The following is a 10,331-nucleotide window of genomic DNA, read 5'->3' as shown; positions in this document are numbered from 1 at the left end:
CGGCATAACACTGGTTTCCTTCAAAGTCTCCCAGGTTGATCCTTAGAGTATAGTCCCCTGTAGAGGGAGACATTTACACATGTAGACATTTAGAGCATAGTCCCCTGTAGAGAGAGACATTACACATTTAGACATTTAGAGCATAGTCCCCTGAGGGAGAAATATATTTAATCATATCAGAGATTTTAAAAAGATATGTTTCATGAAATTATCCGTCACACACTGAACCGGAGTTGGTAATGTACAAGGATCCGATTGCCCCAAAATAGCAGATCTACAAGCTCACGGCGTTGTGTTGTGAGCTTGTAGATCTGCTATTTTTGGCTTCACGTTCGCCCCCCCCAGAATATGAATGCTAGGGTGAAAGTGGTAAACAAAAGTGGCATTTTAAGAAAATATTGTTAATTATAATTATTTTGGGTACAATACTCGTGACATGAAATTTGACCTTGTGCGATGAGGTGATGCAGGTTGTCGTTTCCCAGCCAGAACTCTGAACGACTGTCTCCAAAACCAGACTTATAGTCAGCCCACGACCTGGACATGTATATATTGATAATCGATAATTTAATCAAATAAATCGAGTAATAATCTATCCCTATTTTGAGGCATGTCATCATGTTCCAACACTTTCTCATCAACGTAGCATACCTGTTCACCTTAATGAAAACCGAAGCTAAAAAAAAAAAGAAAGAAAAAAGAGTAAGTAACATTGCTCTATAGCCAACAATGTCTATGATGATATAATAACGTTGTATCCCATCGTTCACTTCCCCTGCTTGCAGTGCCATGTTGTACGTTGAAATTCTGAGGAATTGGAAAAAGTTAAACTCTCTCTTCAAGAAGGGGAGACATTATTAACAAACTTCTAAAGAGGAAACCTCTAAATGTGACACATTGAAAGCTTACATATTGGCTATTTTCTAATGTCAATAGGGCTTATGTTTATGCAGCAAGCCCCGCCTGCCTGACACCAGAGTTCTGAGGACACACCCTCCTCTGATAAATACCAGCAGACAGTGACAGAGAGACATTTGTTGCATCTATATCCAGTATGGCAGCCCTCGTGGGCTCGTTGACACAAGACTTGATAAAGAAACCTGTAGTGTCACACGCAACTTTTGGCCTCATCCTCATCGGACTAGAGAAGATTTTTTCGACGCAATTTGAGTGTCCTTGTGATGGAACATGGAGAAACGATTTAGTCACAGGTTTCTTCTTCTTCCTTCCAGGCCTCACGGCCTCCTTCGTTCTACAGATGATGCTTGGCGGAGTAACATTGAAGACGATACTTTCACTTTGCACATTCACATACATGTGCTCAAAAAAAAAATGTCAATGATGAGGGAGGACATGCATCGGCTAATGATCAGTTTGGTCCCCCTCTACACTTGGTGTATGTTACTGTGCTTAAACGGCCAGTACGTTGCTTGTGCCAGGACGGACTGGGAAGGTAGATATGTGGTTCTTGACAATGCAGGTCCACGAAGTTGGTGTGAGCCACTTGATCCAACTTTTATCTGCCTCGACCACAAGAACCTCACAAGTCGTCAAGGCTGTATGCTAAAAACACAACAGTTTTTTGTGGAGTCTCAGGTAAGTTCAATATTCTCCTACTGTATACTGTACAGTACATTACAGTATTAAGGACCTCTATCCCATTAGAAAACACAGTATTACAAATCTTCATTGCAATGCTGTTGTCTACTACAAAGCCATTTTCTTAATTCAAATACTTTCAAACAGTTTTCTTAATTCAAATAGTTTTTCCTGTTAATATTTACTATGTACCACTGCTTAACTGTCTATTTTGTGCCCCAGTGGTTAGGGATTGGCTGTCTGTCACTGCTGTGTTTGGGATTCATAATATATGGAATCAAGGGGTTCATCCAAGGAAGGCCCATGGATGCTAGTGACTCTGAGGCAACAGGACACAAAACAGCCGACACGAGTCAAACAACAACAGATGCAGGTGGGCACTGTGGAAACTTAAAGCACGTTCAAAATAACTAAATATTAGACCTAGTAGCCCATTCATTTGTTATGCAAATGATTTGGTAACACTTCACAATAAGGATAAATACTTTGTAGTCCTTATCTAATGCATGACTGAATGCAGGATGCAGCAGTGGTGGGAAAAGTACAAAAATGTTTTACTTAGGTAAAAGTATCAATACTGCAATGCAGAAATACTCGCAAACTTGTAGATTGGCTATTTTCAAATGGTCGAGATATATATATATATATATATATATATATATATATATATATATATATATATATATATATATATATATATATATAGAACAAAAAGAGGACTCCTGCACATCCAAAAAAAAACGTTGGAGGTGCAAGTCTAGTCAGCAGGTATATAAGATATAAAAAAGGGGATGAACCTTCAAAGAAGGGACTGCACACTCCAGGGAACAGAGATGGACAACTTACTATTGCATAAGTATTTTATTAGCACGACGTGTTTCGTCGTGAGCTTCGTCAGGTGCTCACGGCGAGGTGCAAGTCTAGTCAGCAGGTATAATATAAAATATAAAAAAGGGGATATAGCACCTGACGAAGCTCACGGCGAAACGCGTCGTGCTAATAAAATACTTATGCAATAGTAAGTTGTCCAACTCTGTTCTGTAATGGCCTGACGAAAATAGAAGAAACTAGAAAAAGTGCTCCTCGGAGCACAGGTCTCCGCCAGGTCAGGTAGGTTATTGTGGCCTCCTGGTGGCGCTATAATAGGCCAATGTGAAAAGGGTGGCATTTCTTCTTAGGCCTTTCAATGGGATGACACTGCATTCATGATTTGAGGCATTTTGTTCCAAAAATGTGTTTTGCTAAATTAGACCTGCTGGTGGCGCTATAAAGGCCAATGTGAATGTGAAAAGGGGGGCATTTCTTCCTCGGCCTAGTGGGAATCTGCATGCAAACTTTCACGGAAATTGCACACTGCATTCATGTTTTGAGGCATTTTGTTTAAAACTGACCAATCCTGCAAACTTTGGAAGCCACTGTAAGCCAAATAGGATGGAATATGAAATATCGGACAGATCCATCAGAATCACATGACTGTGGAGATGCAGTGTACCAATTTGCGTGTTTTTTGGACATAATCTGAAGGAATAATCTCCAAAAATGTATTTTACATAAATCGGCCTCCTGGTGGCGCTGTAAAAAGCAGATGTGAAAAATGCAGTCCAATGTTTTTCCTTGGCCTCTAGGGAGTGTGCGTGCAAAGTTTCACGCAGATCGGTGCAGTTATAGTTAAAAATGCAAATCGGCCAGTTATAGCGCCACCATGAGGCTGATTTGAAAATGTTCAAGTGGCATTTCTTCCTCGGCCTAGTGGGAATGTGCGTGTGCAATTTTATGGAAATGGCAAGCTGCGTTCATGATTGGAGGCAGTTTGTTCAAAACGGACCAATCCTGCAAACTTTGGAAGCCAACCTTAGCCAATGAGGATGCAATATGGGAAATCGGACAGATCCGGGTTGATCACATGACTATAGAGATACTGTGTACCGATTTGCATGACGTTTGGTTAAAAGCTGTAGGTGTAATGAGAAAAAATGGGTTTTGCACAAATCGGCCTCCTGGTGGCGCTATAACAGGCCCATGTGAAAAATGTGGGGCAGAGGTTCTGAATTGGCATCCAGGGAGTGGGTGTGCACAGTTTCGCAGCGACCGGGCCAACGGTGCCGGAGATTAGCTGTTAACACACAGACAGGACACACACACACACACACACACGGACGGACGGACGGACGGAGGGTAAAACATACTCTCTCGCCATGCCTTTCGGCCTGGCGGAGACAATTAAAACACTCCTAATTTCTACTACCCTCGATAGTTTCAGCAAAACCTATAAACCCTATGAATTTAAACCTAATAAGTGTAGCAGTGCCGTTGCACCCCAGATAGCGCGTGCCCCGCGCCGAGAAGTCTTCAGACCAAATGTAGCTGTGAAACTATTAACCTCTCTGCACTGAGAACACACTCTAAAATGCCTATTTCTATTTATAGTAACCTCTGTTGCATATTTTGTCACTCACCCAAGTGTCCGCTGATAAGATCAAACGGCTCGTATGAAGAAATCCTCTTAAAACTTCTCTCATAGAAAAGGGTTTTTATTTAACACTCAAGCTAATACAGGCTTTTAGCAAAAATACAAATATATATACGAAAAGGCAGAATTTCTGATAAGACAGACAACAGACCCCTAAGCTCTATCTCCTCATTTCCTAAATCTAAGGTGCCTGGCACAGGCAGAAAAATATCCCCAAATTCAACTTAATTCAACCAAGATACGGGCAATGCCATGAATTCTTGTTTGAATGTTAAATCTGGATAATATTCCTCAATTCCTGCAAACTAAAGGCTACCTAAGATTAGGCGTCCAAGCAATCGGTAATGCTAGGAGCTGACAAAATTCTCTGTTTATTCAACCAGATTATGGGCAATGCCAAGGTCCCAGTCGAATACAGCAGAATTCACTATCGCTCCCCGCAACCTCGTTGCAGTGTGGCCGCCAAAAGGAACTAATCAGAGAGAGCTACAAATGGGAGAAGTTCCGCGCAAGGCTATGTCCGTCGCCCAGTAAAAGGCACAAACAAGTAACACCTCACACAAGCTTCTCTACCAAACCCCCCCAGAACAGAGATATACAGCAGTATTTATACAATTTTGGCTCCATCCGACACACCAAATATGGGATCGCCTCCCTCCGGATTAGATCATTTCAGTACCTAAACCTTATATGGTGCCGATTTAGATTATTTCAATAGGAAAAACCTAATATGGTTTTTCCTTCTACCAGTTAAAGCATTTCAGCTGTTGACAGGGCATGTTGGTCACGTGAGCAAAAAGTACAGTTTGTAGCAAGTCATTGCGTATGAGGAAGTTGTGGCTGTGGTGTGACTGCTGGCATCAAGGAGCAGAGCTAGTGTCCACAGCAACAGTGAGTTGATTGGCCATCCAACGCCGACGTTGCCGCCCCCCGCGCTTGTTCCTCTTCTTCAGCAGAGCGTGTTGCTGGTTAAGGTCACCCAGCTGCCGCGGGGTCAACAAAGGCCGCGGAATGACAAGGCCATATCTTAGCCCCACCATGTCAGTTCCCTGGAGTGTGCAGTCCCTTCTTTGAAGGTTCATCCCCTTTTTATATATATATATATATATATATATATATATATATATATATATATATATATATATATATATATATATATATATATATATATATATATATATATATATATATATATATATATATATATATATATGCATCTGAGATCTAGTGGAGTAGAAGTTTTCAAGTACTGGAAATTGGAAATACTCCTGTAAAGTAAAAAATACCTGGAAATTGTACTGAAGTACAGTACTTCAGTAAATGTACTTAGTAACTTTACACCACTGGGATGCAGCATCATGGATTCTTGTTGTTGCTCACCATCAGCATAATGATCAAGTCACTATGACTTGACTTTGTGATTAGGTCACATTAAACTTAATGTAAGCAGTTAAGGGATGTGTATCATAGTTACTTCATCCATTATTTGATATGTGAATAAATGAGCTGGATTCTTCTTACATAAGAACACGTAAACCCCTCCAAGTAAAGGTGTGTGTGTGTGTGTGTGTGTGTGTGTGTGTGTGTGTGTGTGTGTGTGTGTGTGTGTGTGTGTGTGTGTGTGTGTGTGTGTGTGTGTGTGTGTGTGTGTGTGTGTGTGTGTGTGTGTGTGTGTGTGTTTTATCATCATAATTATTGTAATTATATTATTATTATTATTATTGGCAACAGCAGCAGCTGTGAAGGCCACTGTCTAGTGTCTATAGCCAAGGTGATATTGAGCTGGGTGACCGCAGTCATGGTGGTGGATTAAAGTAAAAGATTGACTGACGTTTCGGTCTTTCGACCTTCCTCAGAGTCATAAACTGTCATAAACCTGACTCTGAGGAAGGTCGAAAGACCGAAACGTCAGTCAATCTTTTACTTGCACTGCATCAATAAAAGGCTTAAATTGTCCGTGCTGTTCCAGCGTTCTTCTCTTATGATAAAATGAGTTATTGGCGGTCCTATTGATCTGTCACATCTACTGATGTGTTTCCTCATACAGATTTAACTGTCCAGTCATCACAGACAGAGGCAGGGTCCTGCAGCATTGAGGAAGCTGAGCCACACTCAGAAGAAGATGCAGAATCAGCGAGGCTACTACCATGACCAGGTCAGAAAGAAACGCCAAGTAATGGACCAGAAGTGGTTAAACTGATTGAAAAGTGTGGTCTTAGTTTTAGAGGCACTAAATCTGAAGCTGCTTACGACTTGAAGAACATGGCCATTGATCATGGAAACTTCCTTGAGCTCGATGTGACTCTGCAAGAGCATGTTAATGAAGCAAAGAGAAAAGCAAAACCCAACATGAGGCTGGGGCTAAAGGCAGAGGATCATTTGTTACAATGCTCTCCAATAGATCTGTCAACAAAGTCCGGCGCACGGCCCTTGAGGGCCTCTCAAAATAAATTCCCGAGCTGAATTAAGGGCCCAGCACATCCCTGTCCTATATCTCCATATTCTAACTTTTTGTGTTTTTTCGCAAATTAAGGAATCCAACCAAGAGACAGTTCTTCAGATAGAAGAGACAGTCAGACACTGAACACAACGGTGGGTACCAGTAAAACTTTGTTTTTATTCATACATTTGGGAGATCTGAGCCTTTCCTTTACAGCTTAATTACACCAAGTATGTTATTAACTAACTGATCATGTCTCCAGACAGTGGTGTAGTGGGACCAGAGGCAAAGGGTGGCGGCACTCCCACAGTTTTTTGAGCACACGCGCACACACACACTGTAACGACCTGCAAAGTCTAAACCAGATATGCCACAGTAGTCTGGCTATATTCGATAGTTTCGTCAAAGACTTAACCCTTCCCAAAGCATAATGGGACTATGCCTAAACAGAAATACTCATAGTTTCACAGCTACACTCGACCTGTGATAATACACAACAATATCTGCGCAAAGAGTGACGTAAATATATTGAGATATGGACATTATTGCACACATGGGAAGCATCTTGATTAAAATTGTAGTCCAGAGTGTATTTTATGCCGATTGCTTAGTTAGTCCCTAATAATTATTATTTTGTAAGGACATTTGCAGGACGATTGTAGTCGTCTTAAACCCATTTCTAAAAATATATATATATAATAATAAAAATAATGATCATTTAGAGAAAAATGTAATATGTTTTTCCTAGTAATCCTGTAAGTAACAAAAGGAAATATGTGCTTACATTAATGATCCAGCAGTCATTAATTAGGAATAGAATAAACCACCATTGTAACTTAGGCATACTGTACATAATACTGACATGGCCATTTCAAGCTAAGCAGTGAGTAGTTTACACAGAACATTTTCTAAAGTTAGTATTAGCCTGCGCGGGTGTGTGCAGCTGCTTCCTGTGGTGTAACGGCCCTTTTTAACATAGTGTACCATGAAGATTGCTAAATCTGATAATAAGCCTGTTTTTCACATTATCATGGGAAAACGGCTTAGATCACCGAGGTTGAGAAAACTCTCAGCTCTGAACTCAACAAGATCTGCATCTGGCTCTCCGACAACAAGCTCTCATTACACCTGGGCAAAACGGAATGCATCCTCTTTGGGTCCACTCCTAACCTCAGAAAGGCAGAGAGCTTCACGATCAAAGCGGGTGATGATATCATCAAAAGAAAAAACGAAATTACCTACCTGGGCTCTATCTTGGAGGCTGACCTCTCTGGTGACAAAAATGCTGAAAAAACGATCAAAACGGTCCACAAAAAAACACGCTATTTGCGGAGTATTGATCGTAAAGTCAGTAAGAAGACTCTGAAGACTCTTGCAGTGGCCCTCATACAAGGTCATTACGATTATGCATGTACTTCATGGTATCACAACACCACCAAGGCCTTAAAAACAAGGCTCCAAACATCCCAAAACAAACTTGTAAGGCTACTTCTTGGCCTCAACTACAAAATCCATCTAACCCCTGATCATTTTGATAGGATTGGATGGCTTAGGGTTGCGGACAGAGTACAGCAACTTGCTATGGGCCTGGTCTTCAAGATATATCACAACATTGGGATCCCCCTGTATTTGTCAAAATACTTCCAAAATGTTAATGATGTCCACGATCACAATACCAGAGGCAGCTCCACAAACCTTGTCCAACCCTTTTTTGGCTCAACAAAGGGAAGTAACTCGTTCTCATGCTATTCATCAAAAATGTGGAACGCCCTACCAAAAGGAGTAAAGGAGTGTAAAACCCTACTCTCTTTCAAAACAGCCCTAAAGATACACCTTCAGGAGGCTGCAATTGGAAAATGGCCCCTGTCTAAGTCCTAACCTAACCTACCCCCCTACCCCCCCCTCTCCCCTTCTCCTTGTGTACATATTTCTCACTCTTCATACCAGTAACCTGTAAACTGATTGTATGACATTCTATAGTAGTTGTGTATATCTGTCTGTCTCTTATATGTCATCATGATTTGTGTGCATGGGGAACTCATTTGAAACAAGCTCTGTGCTTTTATGAGTCTTCCAGTTTAGTAGACCTTGTATTGTGAATTTGTACTTCCATGTACTGTTGTTCTCATGTCTTACTAAATAAAGTACATCAATCAATCAATCCACTAGGTCACAACGCATCCTGTGAACATTCATTCTCATAGTGATTGCATGTTAGGGTCCATTTGGTTCCATTTGTACACTCTCAGAGTTACAGACCCAAAAGGGTCCATTTGGTTACTATCCATCATTTAGCTGGGGACCCCCTGGAACCCCCTCAAGTACCCCTGGGGGTCCCCGGACCCCACTTTGAGAACCAATGACCTACATATGTTCATATTTGAGACTTGCATAAGGCTGTGCGCGTTTGAGCCACTGACTGCTTCTCTCTCCTCACTGCTCCCTCACAGCAGGAAACGACTCACGCTAAGACACTTATGCACAGCCAAACAGGAGAAAATAAATACATACATGAATACAGAGTAAACATATTTAAGAGAAAATTACATAATTAAGTTAAATTCTGGGAATCGGTATCAGGAACCGTTAATGTAAGTTAGTAGGACTAAAAATGGTAGCAAAGATAATTAAGTTTAAATACATTATTATTGCTTTTAGGCAACTTATATACAAGAATATATGGCAAATCAGTTATAATTTATATTAAAAAAGATATATAAATTTGACTAAACCTTTGTATGGAGTGTATAAAGGTAAAAGCCCATACTGAGATGTAATACCTATACGAGGCGATTGGCGATCGTTTGGTAGATGTGTCCGCTCGGTATTGGCCTGACAGGTTCTAGATACGGTAGGCGGTAGCCTATTTTGCCGTATTTCTTCCAGCCGCGTGGCAGGAAGGAGGGGGACCTTTAGCGTCCCTGACAGTGAGGATTGAAAATGGAATCTCCTCACTAAGAGATGTGGGTGTCATTAAATTAAGTAATATTATTCCCTGACGTGAATAATATTAAGACTAAATAAGAAATAGCTTATTAGAGTGAATTGCAAAAATAGACTGGATGATTAGATAGATAAATATTATTTTATTTTTCGGTCAGTTGAACAAACATGTACAAGTACATTGCTTCTAAAAAAGCAAATTGCCCGAAAAGATGTAAGGCTGAAGCCAAGGCCTATTTATACTAGCCTATTTGAATACCCAATAAAACATCGAAATAACATAGCTTCATAATTAGTTTTTAACAAAACTGAAAACAATAGAGAAATAAATTGGATTACAAATCCACGAGTGAAGAGAGCAAAAGGAAAATTCATTAATTTAATTAATAATAAATTATTATGATAAATTAGCGTAGTGATATGTAGAAATATGTTAGTATTGCTATTTGCTACAACACTAAACTATTTGTGGCTTTTACACAAATGGTAACGTAGGGGTTATTTACTTTTCTCTAAGTCTAAGTCAAAGTCTAAGACCTAAGGATGATTGTGGGTCATTTCTGGTAACAACAGACAAGGTGCAGCCTTTGCAGGCTGCTAAAGGGAATCCCATGACCGGTCGATTATATGTCCCGAGGTGGTCTCCCGGGAAGATAGACCATGCCAGAAGTTGAGTGGCATGGGGTCCCAGGTTCGATAAGGGCCTAAATGAAGCCCATATCAGACAGTTCCTGTAACCTGTCATTCTGTGTAGTACTGTACTTAAGTACAATTTTGAGGTATTTCTTACTTTACTGGAGTATTTCCAATTTTCAGTACTTTTACTTCTACTCCACTACATCTCAGGGACAAATTATTATATTATGCTTTTACTCCACT

General features: G+C 40.5%; 1 long non-coding RNA gene across 1 annotated transcript; it reads left to right on the top strand.

The window, feature by feature from the left end:
• The first annotated feature begins 1,056 nt into the window (after positions 1–1,056).
• Positions 1,057–7,051, top strand: LOC311033816. Its single transcript, XR_014599547.1, has 4 exons — positions 1,057–1,596; positions 1,822–1,972; positions 6,117–6,224; positions 6,603–7,051. It is a non-coding gene; the product is annotated as an uncharacterized lncRNA (long non-coding RNA).
• The last annotated feature ends 3,280 nt before the right edge of the window (positions 7,052–10,331 follow it).

Source organism: Gymnoscopelus microlampas (assembly GCF_963454915.1).
Source record: "Gymnoscopelus microlampas genome assembly, chromosome: 18".
NCBI classification, from domain to species: Eukaryota; Metazoa; Chordata; class Actinopteri; order Myctophiformes; family Myctophidae; genus Gymnoscopelus; species Gymnoscopelus microlampas.
Note: the sequence above shows the minus strand (reverse complement) of the source record. Positions and strands in the feature narration are given on the sequence as shown.